Below are 16157 nucleotides of genomic sequence, written 5' to 3' on the forward strand. Positions count from 1 at the left end.
ACTTTTGTTAGAAGACAACCATGTATTGCCCATGGCTGCTTTTGTACATAATTGTGACAGAAACTAAACATCCCCATGAAACCTACAATATTTACTGCTTGATGTAATAATATGCTGACTCCTGTTCAAAAGGCAGCAAAGCAAAGTTTACCTGAGTTGTGCCATGAAAAGCCATAATAAGAATAATCTATGTAAAATGCTAAGATTGGTGCTTGACAGTGGAGAATGGTAAGGGTAGGAATGGAGGCATATTTGGGCTTAGAGAGACCAGAAAGAAGTCAAAGCCAGCCTTGTTAAGGTAAGTAATGTAACCAGCCAAAAGGTAAGTAATGAATAGAAATTTCCTAGGTAGACAAGCCCTCAGAAAGAATTCCAGGAAGACAAATCATCAGCTAGAGAGGCAGAAAGGAGAGAGCGATTATATGTCCAGAAAACTATAGGTAGTTGAGTATTTCTTGAAAATAATGTATGTAGTAGTGAGTGATAATAGTATCAGGCTGAGATTGTAGACAGGCTCAGATCACCAAAGGCCTTGTTAAATACTTTATGTTTGTGTGTTTTATAGGTAATGGGGAACTTAATAAATGTTTGTTGAAATAAGAAGTTGGGTAAAGCATTAGACAGAGAGAGCTTCCAGGGGACTAGCTCTTCTTTTTTGACCTAAGACATTGTCTGATTTCTTTAGTTCAGCAAATATGTATTGAATTCTCTGGACTAAGTAGTATGCTAGATAATAGAATCCAAAGATAAACAGGACATGGTCTCTACTATATAGGGACTGTGCTGCATAGCAATCACAGTACTGCTGTACTTGACAAATGTATTTATCAAGAGCTCTGAGAGTATGAAGAACAGAGTGGCTAAGTGCCTGAAGAAGGTGGCTCAGTTTTGAGATGGATCCTGAAAGAAAGCTGTGGGCTTTCCATACTGAGAGGGTGACTGGTCATTCCAGGCAGAGTAGAACTTGAGTGAAGACAGACACTAGGAGTGGAGCATTTGTTACCTCCAATGTGCCTAATCATCCTTAACCATATAGGACTTGTCAGTCTTTTCTACCACCAATGGGTCTGGACATTTATTAAGCAAAGAATAGTACTTGCCATGTTTCCTCTGCTTCTGTAAAACATTCCTTCTGGGTTGCAGAAGATTTACAACAGATAACCTCACCTTCTCCAAGGCCTCTAGCAGATGACCTTTGATCTCTTACATCACATCCAAGTTCTTGAGCTATGCCAGTGCCCCTCCTGAGCTTCACTTATGCTACACCCTGAACTACTTTGAGAAAGACCCTATACCCTAACTCGTGCTGTTGCGATTTTCCTTCTTCGATGGCAGCCCCTCTGCTTGCAGATGCTCTTGGTAAATCTCTCCTGTCAACTGTGCATGGCCTGGTTCTTTGTGGCACCTTTCCACCTTTCCACTTCTAACTATTAGAGAACTTGTGCCAGGAGGTCTTGTGTGTAGTGTGAGTCAGATAGCAAAAAGACTGCCTAAAGGGATGCCAGTTAGGAGACTATTGCTCAAGTCTACATCCAGTAGCAAGAGCCTGAAGTAAGGGATTACTGGTGAATGGCTCAACTGGTAGAGTCTCAAGACTGTAAAGGAAAATTCGGTTGGAACTGGCAATTGCCTGTGTCCAGGAAGGAAGAAAGAAATGGAGGGAGAGAGAAAGAAAGGAAAGAAGAAAAATAGAAGGCAAGTCTAATCCAGAAGACTGGCATCCAGATTGAGAAATGACTTTAGGGGCAAGATGAGGAGTTCACTTATATCTATGTATCTGTCTGTCTATGCATCTATTACTGAGTTTGTCTGGTGTGATGGCAAAATATCTAAATAAAGATCCAAACAATACAGCAATAAGATTTGGGAGTTGTTGGGGAGGAAGTCTTATTAGACATTAAAAATATTCACTGTCAAATGATTTTCTTAAGACAGTCTTTTCATGGTGTCACTTCTTAGTTCAGAAACCATCAGAGACTATTACCTAATTGCTGAAACTCATTAACATGTTAAGTTCCTTTTCACCTCAGCTTTAACTCTGAGCTCCTTTCTTATCTCACTTTTGAGCCCATCCATGCCCCTGTAGGCAGTGTTGCCTTGCTTGAACTATTCTGTTTACTAAGTGGAAACTTGGTCTTGCCCCTGGAATTTTCATCTTAAATACCACTGTCCTTTTCTGACTGGATTTTCTCCCTATTCTGAAATTAAGTCTCTACCTATCTTAAAAACTCAATATAATTCTTATCTTTTCCTTCTACTTTTTACCCCATAACTTATTCTTACTCTTTGTATACATAGTCCTTTTTTTCTGCATCTGCCTATCTTTCCTCTCCTAATTTTTTAGCATTTTCTGGAATAAGTTAATTTCCTCAAATACCTTGGAAAATATAAAGGTAATTTGCTTCTCAAAGTACATATATTGCTATGTATATTTAAGGTTTTTTCCTCTGAAGAATAATGACTTCACTGTTTTTGTAAAAACGATAGATACATAGGCTTCATCTTACCCCTTTATCTAAAATAACTGCTTTACAGTTCTCAATAATTTACTTATGTTTTGTTAGCACTAAATAAATCAGTGGTAAATGAATGAATCCAGTTTGTTATTCTATAATATTATCCTTAAAGAGTTTCCATTTCCTGCTGTTTGAATAAATACGTACAAAACACACACACCCCCCCCAAAACTATAGCATAAATTGGTTTGTGGGATTCTTAAGTCTCCCAGATTAAATCCACTTGATTTACTTTCTGAATCTAGTGTAAATTTGCAGACGAATTCTCCTAGCAAGCAGCTTCAGTTTTAGGGATCAAATTGTTTTATCTTCTTTGGTTTGGTCCTTCTGAGTTTGTTCTTTTGTTTGCCTAGGACCTTAAGCAAATGCTTTTCTCATTCATTTACAAGATGTGAAGTTGTACCAGTGGAGGCAAAGTGATAAATGCTCCCAGCAGAGAACTCTGGAGGGTGCTACCACCCCTTTATTCCAGGTGCCTGACCGTTAACATGCTTAATTTCAACTTCAACTAATTTTTCTGTCATGGAAATCCATATCTTTCTCAAAGGGACATAGATTCCTTATGCTCCCTTTTTGTCAAAATTACTTTATTTACCTGAAAGTGAATATGAGTAGTGAGATGTTGACTTTGAAGTGACAGTGTAGGAAGAGATGTTTACAATCAAATGGTAAGTTTGCAGCTTTTGGTAAACCAGCCACGCTCCCAAAGGCCCATGTGCAATTCTTGTTTTCCCTTTAGATATTTTAAATAATTAGATTCAGAAATGCTTAGAGGCCTTTAAAATTAAATACGCACAAAGCAAAATCCTCAAATTCTTTAGATGTTGTTTAGAATGGCTACAAAGCATTACTGGGAACTGGCTAGGAATAGTTTAAGGATTATCTGCCAGGCCCTGCCCAAAGGTAGGAATTGTCTGAGTGTAGGGCATAATGATCTGGGATCGCTATGGATTACGGGCTAGCTGCAGCTTGGAGGAGTGTTTCCTAAGACCTGACCCAAGAGCAAAATGTAAAGCTGTGGTCAGTGCCAAGAGAGATGGGCACATGTGACTAAACACAGAAGATAAGTGTGGGATACTTGTCGGGGGACAGAGAGATTCATGAGGAACTAAATGGAAAACTAAGGTAGAGAATCGGGTGGTTTGGATTCTAATTTTAAAAAGGGAGAATTTATTATGAGCACTTCTTTTGAGAGTACCCAGACTGTGGTCTAGGTTGTGGTGGCCCCTTTGCTTAGTTGCACTGCACTAGGCTGGGCAAAAATATCATCACATGGGCCAGGCACCATGGCTCACTCACATCTGTAATTCTAGCACTCTGGGAGGCTGAGGCAAGAGGATCACTTGAGCTCAGGAGTTCAAAACCCCATCTTTGCTAAAAATAGAAAAATTAGCCTGTTGTCGTGGTGGGCACCTGTAGTCCCAGCTACTCAAGAGGTTGAGGCATGAGGATTACTAGAACCCAGGAGTTTGAGGTTGCTGTGAACTAGGCTGATTTCATGGCACTCTGGCCCAGGTAACAGAGTGAAACTCTGTTTCAAAAAAAAAAATAAAAGAAGTCATTATTTGTATCACCAACTTTGCCTGTGACCAGGTGCTGATTCATTTGTTTGGATCCTGTGATCTCCAGAGTTATGTGTGATAATCATAGCTTTTGACACTAGTTTAGATTCCTCTTTAAGGAAAAATATAGAGTCAATGGTAAAAAAATAAAAACAAGATGACTTGTTATTTCCTTTATGGTTCACATATTACTCTTCATACACGTCATCTAATTTTAATCTCACAACAACCCTTGGCACATGGTTATTCTCATTTCACAGATGAGAAAACGGAGGTGAGAGAGTTTAGTGATTTGTCAAGACCACATAGGTAGTACAAACTAGAGCTAGACCCCAAATCCTAGTCTTCTGACTTAATCCAGTAAATCCCATATTTCTTTTCTACCATTACTTTTTTTTTTTTTTTTGAGACGGAGTCTCACTCTGTTACCCAGGCTATAGTACCATGGTGTCATAGCTCACAGCAACCTCAAACTCCTGATTCTAGTCATCCCCCTACCTCAGTCTCTTGAGTAGCTGGGACTACAGGTGTCCACCACAATGCCCACCTAATTTTTCTGTTTTTAGTAGAGATGGGGTCTTGCTCTTGTTGAGGCTGATCTCGAACTCCTAAGGTCAAGCAATCCACCCGCCTCGGCCTCCCAGAGTGTTAAGATTATAGGTGTGAGCCACTGGGCCAGGCCTGTAAAAAAAAAATTTTTTTTTATTGGCATACTTCTAAATTGGCCTTAGTAATCCTGTATCAAGTAAGGGAGATGATATCTAATTTTGCTTGGCCTGAGTTTTTCTTGAGACTAAAGAGTGGTAGTGAAGCTAGATTACTTTGTGGACAGAGTCCTTTTAGCTATTTCCTATTCTGGTGCTTTGCCCTTAGAAGAAGTAAGATATGTGGCATCCAGAATCTCGTTTTAGTTAAAGTACAACTCAACTTGGCCATTATGTGCATGAGCTGTTGTGTTACAGAAGGGCCCCAAGAAGTGCTATGGAATTTTCATGTTTGATAAAAATGTGTTTCTCATGATTATCTCAGTTAAGTCTAAGAAAAATTGTTTTTAACTAATGGAAATGTATAAAGGCAGTCTACAATATAAAAAGTGTCAATTGTTTAGCAATTTAAATTTGCAACTAACTATTCTTAGATATCAAGGAAAATGATTATAAAATACCTTGTAAGACATCAGCAGTTTCTATGATCTCAACCGGTTCAGTTGTTCTAAGAATTTTGGTAGCAAAGTTTTCTATGAAGGCTAGAAGAAACTCCAAAGGAAATTATAGCCCTTTGTAGAGTTTACAGATGTTAGGTTGAGCAGAAACTCTTAGAATCTGCAAGATGGAATTCTAACAATAAAGCCAAATAAAATGGGTTATTTTGTTTTATCTATTGTTTTCATTTTTTTCAAGATGAAATAAAGTAGATTGTTATGAAACAAAGTATAAAATAATAAATAAAATAGTAGCTGTTTTTGTTATGCCCCAAAGATATTATGCTTTAAGTTGATTTGGAAGTCAAATCTGAGGAAAATTTGCTTTCATTTAGTCATTTCTCCTTTCCCTCTGTGCCTGGTCTCCTTTTGCCCCTTGGTTTCTGTTGACTTCTTAGCTTTCTGGCTTGGAGGGTAAGTTCATGCCAGGAGTAAAGGTGCATACCTTGTTTTCAAAGAAGAAATGGCCTGAACTGACATCTTAGATATCTTGGGAATGGTGCCTCCTTCCTGGGTCTTCCACTTCCATCTTTCAGATGTACCTGTGATATATATCATACTCTTTAGTTTACTGTCCCTCATCAGAACTAAAAATGAATGTGTTTATACTACATAAAGTATGACTTTTTTAAAGACATGGAATCTTAAAACCTTCAACTTCTGCAGGAGTAGACCAGGATCAGTGTGTAGGAATCACGCCAGTGATGTGTGTTGTGTATTTGTTAGAGTCTAAGCCTCTGGTGGATATGTCTGCCTTCCCAGTCTGCCTCTTGTTCCACAAGGGTTAATGGTGGCCGTGGTTCTAGCTCCTGAGGCAAGCAGGTAAGTAGCAATGTACATGAGCTGCAGTGTCACCTGGTGCCCCCACATAGACCTTTGTTTTATTTTATTTTTTATTTCAGGTTAATGTTAGGGTACAAATAACCAAGTAAATATTTGAATTTGTTAGGTGGAGTCCCTGTTGTAGTTATGTTCTGCACCCAAAAGGTGTGCTGTATACCACTACATTGTGCCAATTCAGTGGGAGCAGCCCAAATGTCCCCTCCTTTTTCTCCCCTCCCTCATTCTTCTTTTCTCGAATTTGAATTGAAATGAGTTTTTCTTCTCTGTGGTCATGTGAATTAGATTGTCTACTGACTTCATATTAGTATTGAATACATTGGATATTTGATTTTCCATTCTTGTGATACTTTACTAAGAGGAATGTGTTTCAACTTCATCTAAGTTAATAAAAAAGATGTGAAGTCACTATCTTTTTTATGGCTGAATAGTATTCTATGGTATACATATACCATAGTTTGTTAATCCATCCCTGAGTTGATGGACATTTAGGTTATTTCCATGTCTTGGCAATTGTAAATTTAGCTGCAATAAACAATCTAGCGCAAATGTCCTTATGATAAAATGATTTTTTTTCTTCTAGGTAGATGCCTACTAATGAGACTGTGGGGTCAAATGGGAGGTCTAATTTGAATTCTTTGAGGATTCTCCATGCTTTTTCCCAAAGAAGCGGTATTGGTTTGTAGTCCCACCAACAGTGTAAAAGTGGTCCCTTCTCTCTACATCCATGCCAGCCTCTGCAACTTTGGGATTTTATGATGTGGGTTAAACTTACTGGGTTAGGTATCTCTGGGTGGTTTTGATTTGCATTTCTCTGATGATTAGGGATGATGAGCATTTTTTCCATACGTTTGTTAGCTATTCGTTTGTCTTCCTCAGAGAAGGTTCTAGTCATGTCTCTTGCTCAAGGATAGATGGGATTGTTTGTTCTTTTTTGTTGATTAGTTTGAGTTCTCTATACACCTAGTTATCAAGCCTTTGCTAGATTTATAACATGTAAAAATCTTTTACCATTCTGAAGGTGGTATATTCGCTTTAATTGTTGTGTCCTTTTTTATGCATCATGTAGACCTTTGAAGCATAAAAAATATATATTTCTCCTCATTCTTAATATACTTGCCCATTCCCCCTGCATGAGCCTGGTTTCCCCATATGAGCTGTCTTCTTTAAACCCCAGCTGCATTGGCATCACTGGCTGCCTTGGGCTCCTCAGCTCTAACTACCACATATGTTCAGATTTGCTGGCCTCCTTGGCTCTGACTATGCAGTTCCTAGACACCTCCTCAACCCCAACTGCTTCTAGCCTGGCCAGCCCTGCCATTCCTGGGTGTCTGAAGGGAAGGAACGGGAAGAACAAGGGAAGGAAAATTTATAATGTTAAGGTTTTTTTTTTTTTTTTTAATTTATTGTTGGAGATTCATTGAGGGTCACACTGATTGTATTTGTTAGGTAAAGTCCCTCTTATAACCGTGTCTGGCCCCCAAAAGGTGTGTCACACACCAAGACCCCACCCTTTCCCTCCTTCCCTCTCTCTGCTCTTCCTTTCCCCACCCCTTCTTCCTTCTTTCTCTCTCTGCTCTCCCCTTCCCCCACCCCACCATGTCATTAATTGTCCTTATATCAAAATTGAGTACATAGGATTCATGCTTCTCCATTCTTGTGATGCTTTACTAAAAATAATGTGTTCCACTTCCATCCAGGTTAATACAAAGGCTGTAAAGTCTCCATTTTTTTTTTAAATGGCTGAATAGTATTCCATGGTGTACATATACCACAGCTTGTTAATCCATTCTTGGGTTGGTGGGCATTTAGGCTGTTTCCACATTTTGGCGATTGTAAATTGAGCTGCAATAAACATTCTAGTGCAAGTGTCCTTATGATAAAAGGATTTTTTTCCTTCTGGGTAGATGCCCATAATGGGATTGCAGGATCAAATGGGAGGTCTGGCTTGAGTTCTTTGAGGGTTCTACATACTTCCTTCCAAAAAGGTTGTATTAGTTTGTAGTCCCACCATCAGTGTAAAAGTGTTCCCTTCTCTCCACATCTACACCAGCATCTGCAGTTTTGAGAGTTTGTGATGTGGGCCATTCTTGCTGTGGTTGGATGATATCTCAGGGTAGCTTTGATTTGCATTTCTCTAATAAATAGGGATGATGAGCATTTTTCATATGTTTGCTAGCAATTTGTCTGTCTTCTTTAGAGAAGGTTCTATTCATGTCTCTTGCCCATTGATATATGGGATTGTTAGCTTTTTTCATGTGGATTAATTTGAGTTCTCTATAGATCCTAGTTATCAAGCTTTTGTCTGATTCGAAATATGCAAATATCCTTTCCCATTGGGTGGGTTGTCTATTTGCTTTGGTTGTTGTATCCTTAGCTGTACAGAAGCTTTTCAGTTTAATTAAGTCCTGTTTGTTTATTTTTGTTGTTGTTGCAATTGCCATGGCAGTCTTCTTTATGTAGTCTTTCCCTAGGCCAATATCTTCCAGAGTTTTTCCTATACTTTCCTTGAGGATTTTTATTGTTTCATGCCTTAAATTTAAGTCCTTTATCCATCTTGAATCAATTTTTGTGAGTGGAGAAAGATGTGGGTCCAGTTTCAGTTTTTTACATGTGGATATCCAGTTCTCCCAACACCATTTATTGAATAGGGAGTCTTTCCCCCAAGGTATGTTCTTGTTTGGTTTATCAAAGATTAGGTGGTTGCATGAAAGCTATAACCCAGTTACAACCTAAGAATAGGGGGAAGGGGGAAAGGGAGGGGAGGGAGGGGGGATGCGGGTACAGGGAGGGGGACCGGTGGGATCACACCTGCGGTGCATCTTACAAGGATATATGTGAAACTTAGTAAATGTAGAATGTAAGTGTCTTAGCCCAATAACTGAAAAACGCCAGGAAGGCTATGTCAACCAGTGTGATGAAAATGTGTCAAACGGTTTATGAAGCTAGTGTGTGATGCCCCATGATCATATCAATGTACACAGCTATGATTTAATAATAAAAAAAAAAGTTTAGGTGGTTGTAAGATGTTAGTTTCATTTCCTGATTTTCTATTGGATTCCAAATGTCTGTGTCTCTATTTTTGTGCCAGTACCATGCTGTCTTGACCACTATGGCTTTGTAGTACAGCCTAAAATCTGGTATGGTGATGCCCCCAGCTTTGTTTTTATTACTAAGAACTGCCTTAGCTATACAATTTTTTTCTGGTTCCATACAAAATGCAGAATCATTTTTTCCAAATCTTGAAAGTACAATGTTGGCATCTTATTAGGGATGGGATTGAATTGGTAGATTGTTTTTGGAAGTATAGACATTTTAACAATGTTGATTCTTCCCAGCCATGAGTCATGGTATGTTCTTCCATTTGTTAATATCCTCTGCTATTTCCTTTCTTAGGGTTTCATAATTTTCTTTATAGGAGCCCTTTACCTCTTTTGTAGGTATATTCCTAGGTATTTCATTTTGTTTAAACTATGGTGAAGGGAGTTGTGTCCTTAATTAGCCTCTCATCTTGACTGTTATTGGCCTATACAAAGGCAACTGACTTGTGGACATTGATATTATATCCTGAGACATTACTATATTTTTTGATGACTTCCAGGAGTCTTGAAGTTGAGTCTTTGGGTTCTCTAAGTGTAAGATCATATCGTCAGCAAAGAGGGAGAGTTTAACCTCCTCTGCTCCCATTTGGATGCCCTTTATTTCCTTGTCTTGCCTAATTGTATTGGTTAGAACTTCCAGCACTATGTTGAATGGTAATTGTGACAGAGGACAACCTTGTCTGATTCCAGTTCTAAGAGGAAAAGCTTTCATTTTTACTCCATTCAGTAAAATATTAACTATGGGTTAGTCATAAATAGCTTCTATCAGTTTCAGAAATGTGCCACCTATGCCTATACCCTTCAGTATTCTAATTAGAAAGGATGCTGGATTTTATCAAATGCTTTTTCTGCATCTATTGAGAGGATTAATGGCCTTTATTTATGCTTCTGTTAATATGGTGTATAACATTTATGGACTTGCATATGTTAAACCAGCCTTGCATCCCTGGGATGAAACCTACTTGATCGTGATGTATGACTTTTTTAATGACAAGCTATAATGTATTGGCTAGAATTTTGTTGAGAATTTTTGCATCTGTATTCATTAGTGAAATTGGTCTGAAATTCTCCTTTTTTAGTTGGATCTCTTCCTGGTTTTGGTATCAGGGTGATGTTTGCTTCGTAGAACATGTTGGGGAACATTCCATCCTCCTCAATTTTTTGGAATAATTTCTGCAGTACAGGAATAAGCTCTTCCTTGAAGGTTTGATAGAATTCTGGTGTGAAGCCATCCGGACCAGGACATTTTTTTTGTTGGAAGATTTTTTTTATTGTTTCTTTAATCTCAGTGCTTGAAATTGGTTCTTTCAGGAGCTTTCTTTCTTCCTGGCTAAGTCTAGGGAGAGGGTGTGATTCCAAATATTGATCCATTTCCTTCACATTGTCAAATTTCTAGGCATAGAGTTTCCACTAGATTCAGAGATGATGTCTTGTATCTCTGTGCCATCAGTTGTAATTTCCCCTTTATCATTTCTGATTGAGGTTACTAGAGATTTTGCTTTTCTATTTCTAGTTAGTTTGGCCAAAGTTTTATCTGTTTTTTCAAAACACCAACTCCTTGTTTCATTGATTTTCTGAATGATTCTTTTGTTTTCAATTTCATCGATCTCTGATTTAATTTCGGATATTTGTTTTCTTCTGATGGGTTTAGGCTTAGATTGTTCTTTTTTTTTCCAATTCTATAAGATGGCTTGTGAGTTTGTTGATGCTCTCTCTTTCTGTTTTTTGAATGTAGGCATCTAAAGTGATAAATTTTCCTCTCAGAACTGCTTTTGCAGTATCCCACAGGTTTTGGTAGCTTGTGTCTTCATTGTTGTATGCTCAAGGGAGTTAATGATTTCCTGTTTTATTTATTCCTGTACCCAAGTGTCATTCAACAGAAGGTTGTTTAATTTCCATGTCTTTGTGTGGGGTTGAACGTTTTTGTTGGAGTTGAGTTCCACCTTTAATGCCTTGTGGTCTGAAAAGATACAAGATAGAATTTCAAGTCTTTTGATTCTGTTGAGGTTTGTTTTGTGTCCTAGGATGTGATCAATTTTGGAGAATGTTCCATGGGGTGATGAGGAGAATGTATATTCTTTATCTTTGTGATGGAGTGTTCTATATGCATCTGTCAAGCACAATTGTTCCAGGGTCTCATTTATGTCTCTAATATCTTTGTTTAATTTCTGTTTAGAGGCTCTGACCAGCTCTGTAAGAGGAGTTTTAAAGTCCCCTGTTATTATGGCACTATAGGATATTATATTGCTCAGACTGAGTAGGGTCTGCTTCAAGAATCTGGGAGCATTTAAATTGGGTGCATAAATATTTAGAATTGAATCATCTTCTTGTTCTATTTTTTCCTTGACCAATATAAAGTGACTATCTTCGTCTTTTTTTACCTCAGTTGCTTTAAATCAACATGTATCTGAAAATAAGATTACAACTCCTCTTTTCTTCTGAATTCCGTTTGCCTGAAAATTGTCTTCCAACCCTTAACGCAGAGTTTTAATTTGTGTTTTGAAGGTAGGTGTGTTTCCTGCAGACAGCAAATGGATGGCTTGTGTTTTTTAATCCAGTCAGCCAATCTATGCCTCTTCAGTGGGGAATTCAAGCCATAAACATTTATTGAGATAATTGATAAGTGAGGTAGTGTTCTATTCATCTTAATCTGTGAGAGTCCATTGCTTAGTTTTATCTTTTGCATCATTGTGGAAGTTAGGCCCTGTCCTTTAATTTTTGAGTTCTTACTTTGTGGTTGATCCATTGTGATGGTCAGTGTATAGAACAGGTTGTAGTATTTCCTGTATAGTTGATCTTGTGGTGAATTTCCTCAGTGTTTGTATATCAGAAAATGATTTGACTTCTCTGTCAATTTTAAAGCTTAGCTTAGCAGGATATAGAATTGTGGGCTGGAAATTTTTCTGTTTAAGTAGATTAAAGGTAGATGACCATTTTCTTCCTGCTTGAAAAGTTTTATTAGAGAAGTCTGCAGTCACCCTGATGGATTTGCCCCTGTAGGTCAACTGGTAATTACTCCTGGAAGCTTGCAGAATCTTTTCTTTTGTCTTGATGTTCGACAGGTTCATAACAATGTGTCTTGGAAAAGCTCCGTTAGAGTCGAGATGACCTGGGGTCCAATATCCCTCTGAGAGGAGTGTCAGAATCTTTGGTGATATTTTGGAAATTTTCATTTATAATATTCTCTAGTATGGCTTCCATTCCCTTAGGGAATGTTTCTTCCCCTTCTGGCATACCTATAACTCGTATGTTTGAATGCTTCATAAAGTCCAATAATTCTGTCAGAGAACATCCTACTTACTCTTTCTTCTTTTCTGCCTCTTTAACTATCTGAGTTATCTTAAGAGCTTTGTCCTCTCCCTCTGAGATTCTTTCTTCTGCATGGTCTAATCTGTTGTTGATACTTCTTTCTATTGCATCTTTAATTTCCCTAATTGACTGCTTCAGTTCCTTTAGCTCTGCTATATCCTTTCTATAGTCTTCATATTGTTCATCTCTTATTCTGTCTTTGGATTTCCTTTTAGTTATTTTCCACTTTATCAGGAATTTCCTTCATTGTTTCCATCATTTCCTTCATTGTTTTCATCATCTGTATTCTAAATTCCCTTTCTGTCATTTCTAACATTTCTTTATAGGTGGAATTCTCTGCTGTAGCTACCTCAGGATCCCTTGGGGAGGGGGAGTTGCTCTGGACTGGTTTTTCATGTTGCCAGGATTTTTCTGCTGATTGTTTTTCATGACTGATATCTTTTATCTGTTTCCTTTCCCTAATTTTCCTTTCACTTCCTCTTGCTCTTTAAGTTGCTGTGCCTGTGGAGTAGGGTTTCTTTGTTTTCTTTCTTTCTTTTGTTAAATCATAGCTGTGTACATTTGTGCAATCAAGGGGTACAATGTGATGGTTTCATAAACAATCTGAAGTATTCTTATCAAACTGTTCAATGTAGCCTTCATGGCATTTTCTTAGTTATTGTATGTAGACATTTGTATCCTCCATTTAGTAGGTTTCGCCTGTACCCATTCTAAGATGCACCTTAGGTGTGGCCCCACTCATTACCCTCCCTCCACCCAAACCTCCCCCCTCCCTTCCCCTCCCTTGGCCTTTCCCCATATTTTTGTGCTATAGTTGGGTTATAGCCTTCATATGAAAGCTATAAATTATCTTTATAGTAGGGCTGAGTACATTGGATACTTTTTCTTCCATTATTATTTTTTTTTTTTAAGCATAGCCTTCCTGGCATTTTCTTACTTACTGAGTTAAGACATTTACATTCTACATTTACTAAGTTTCACATATACACTTGTAAGATGCACCACAGGTGTAATCCCACCAATCACCTTCCCTCCGCCCCGCTCCCCCCTCCCTTTTCTCCCTTCCCCCTTCCCCCTGTTCTTAGGTTATTCCTGGGTTATAGCTTTTATGTGAAAGCCATAAATTAGTTTCATAGTAGGGCAGAGTACATTGGATACTTTTTCTTCCATTCTTGAGATACTTTACTAAGAAGAATATGTTCCAGCTCCATCCATGTAAACATGAAAGAGGTAAAGTCTCCATCTTTCTTTAAGGCTCCATAATATTCCATGGTATACATGTACCACAGTTTGCTAGTCCATTCGTGGGTCAGTGTGCACTTGGGCTTCTTCCATGACTTAGCAATTATGAATTGGCATTCGGGTACAAATGTTTTTGTTACATTATGATTTTTGGTCTTCTGGGTATATACCTAGTAAAGGAATTATAGGATTGAATGGTAGGTCTATTTTTAGATCTCTAAGTTAAACATTCTTCCAAAAGGATGTGCATTCCCAGCAGCAGTGTAGAAGTGTGCCCTTTGCTCCGCATCTGCGCCAACATCTCTGGTTTTGGGATTTGGTTATATGGGCTACTCTTACTGGGGTTAGGTGATATCTCAAAGTAGTTTTGATTTGCATTTCTCTGATGATTAAGGATGATGAGCTTTTTTTCATGTGTCTGTAGATCGTGCATCTGTCTTCTTTAGAGAAATTTCTCTTCAAGTCCTTTGCCCACCCTGAGATGGGATCACTTGTTCTTTTCTTGCTAATACGTTTGAGTTCTCTGTGGATTCTGGTTATTAAACCTTTATTGGAGGTATACCCTGTAAATATTTTCTCCCATTCTGAGGGCTGTCTGCTTGCTTTACTTACTATGTTCTTGGCTGTGCAGAAGCTTTTTAGTTTGATCAGGTCCCAGTAATGTACTTTTGATACTGCTTCACTACCCTAGGGAGTCCTCCTCATAAAATATTCACCCAGGTCGATTCCTTCAAGAGTTTTCCCTGCACTTTCTTCCAAGTATTTTTATAGTTTCATGTCTTAAGTTTAAATCTTTTATCCAGTGAGAGTCTATCTTAGTTAATGTTGAAATGTGTGGGTCCAGTTTCAGTCTTTTACAGATCTCCAGCCACTTCACCTAGCACCATTTGTTAAATAGGGAATCTTTTCCCCACTGATTGTTTTTAATTGGCTTGTCAAGATCAAATAATGGTAAGTAGCTGGATTCATCTCCTGGTTCTCTATTCTGTTCCAGACATCTACTTCTCTGTTTTTGTGCCAGTACCATGCTGTTTTGATCACTATCAATTTATAGTACAGTCTCAAGTCTGGTAGCATGATTCTTCCTGCTTTGTTTTTATTTCTGAGTAATGTTTTGGCTATTCGAGGTTTTTTCTGATTCCATATAAAATGAAGTATTATTTTTTCAAGATCTTTAAAATATGACAATGGAGCTTTGATAGGAATTGCATTAAAATTATATATTGCTTTGGGTAATATAGACATTTTAATGATTTTGATTCTCCCCAGCCATGAGCATGGTATGTTTTTCCATTTGTTAACATCTTCAGCTATTTCTTTTCTTAAGGTTTTGTAGTTCTCTTTATAGAGATCTTTCGCATCATTTGTTAGATATACTCCCAAATATTTCATCTTCTTTGGCACTATTATGAAAGGAATAGAGTCCTTGACTGTTTTTTTGGCTTGGCTATTGTTAGTATATATAAAGGCTACAGATTTATGGGTGTTGATTTTGTAGCCTGAGACATTGCTGTATTCCTTGATCACTTCTAAATGTTTTGTAGTAGAATCCCTAGTATTTTCCAGATATACGATCCTGTCATCTGCGAAGAGTGAAAGTTTGATCTCTTCTGACCCTATGTGGATACCTTTGATCACCTTTTCTTCTCTAATTGCAATGGCTAAAACTTCCATTACAATGTTAAAGAGCAATGGAGACAATGGGCAACCTTGCCTGGTTCCTGATCTAAGTGGAAATGATTTCAATTTAACTCCATCCAATACGATATTTGCCATGGGTTTGCTGTAGATGGCCTTTATTAGTTTAAGAAATGTCCCTTCTATAGCAAATTTCTTAAGTGTTCTAATCTTGAAGGGATGCTGGATATTATCAAAAGCTTTTTCTGTGTCAATTGAGAGAATCATATGGTCTTTATTTTTTAGTTTGATTATGTGCTAAATTACATTTATAGATTTACGTATATTGAACCAGCCTTGAGACCCTGGGATAAATCCCACTTGGTCATGGTGTATAATTTTTTTGATGTGTTGTTGGATTCTTTTTGTTAGGATCTTATTGAGTATTTTAGCATCAATATTCATTAGTGATATTGGTCTATAATTTTCTTTTTTTGTTGGGTCTTTCCCTGGTCTAGGGATCAAGGTGATATTTGCTTCGTAGAATGTGTTGGGTTGTATTCCTTCTTTTTCTATGTTTTGGAAGAGGTTTAGTAATATAGGTACTAGTTCTTATTTAAAAGTTTGGTAGAATTCTGATGTAAAGCCATCTGGTCCTTGGCTTTTCTTTTTAGGGAGATTTTGTATAGTTGATGCTATTTCAGAACTTGATATAGGCCTGTTCAACATTTCTACTTCGTTGTGGCTAAGTCTTGGTAGATGGCGTACT

The 16157-nt window shown here is 37.8% G+C and overlaps 1 protein-coding gene across 5 annotated transcripts in view; it reads left to right on the top strand.

Annotated features, from left to right (window-relative positions):
* The window catches only part of GALK2 (galactokinase 2), a 198124-nt gene that overhangs the window by 125503 nt on the left and 56464 nt on the right, over positions 1–16157 (top strand). The gene's annotated exons all lie outside the window — the stretch shown is intronic.

This window comes from Nycticebus coucang, chromosome 6 (genome assembly GCF_027406575.1).
Source record: "Nycticebus coucang isolate mNycCou1 chromosome 6, mNycCou1.pri, whole genome shotgun sequence".
NCBI classification, from domain to species: Eukaryota; Metazoa; Chordata; class Mammalia; order Primates; family Lorisidae; genus Nycticebus; species Nycticebus coucang.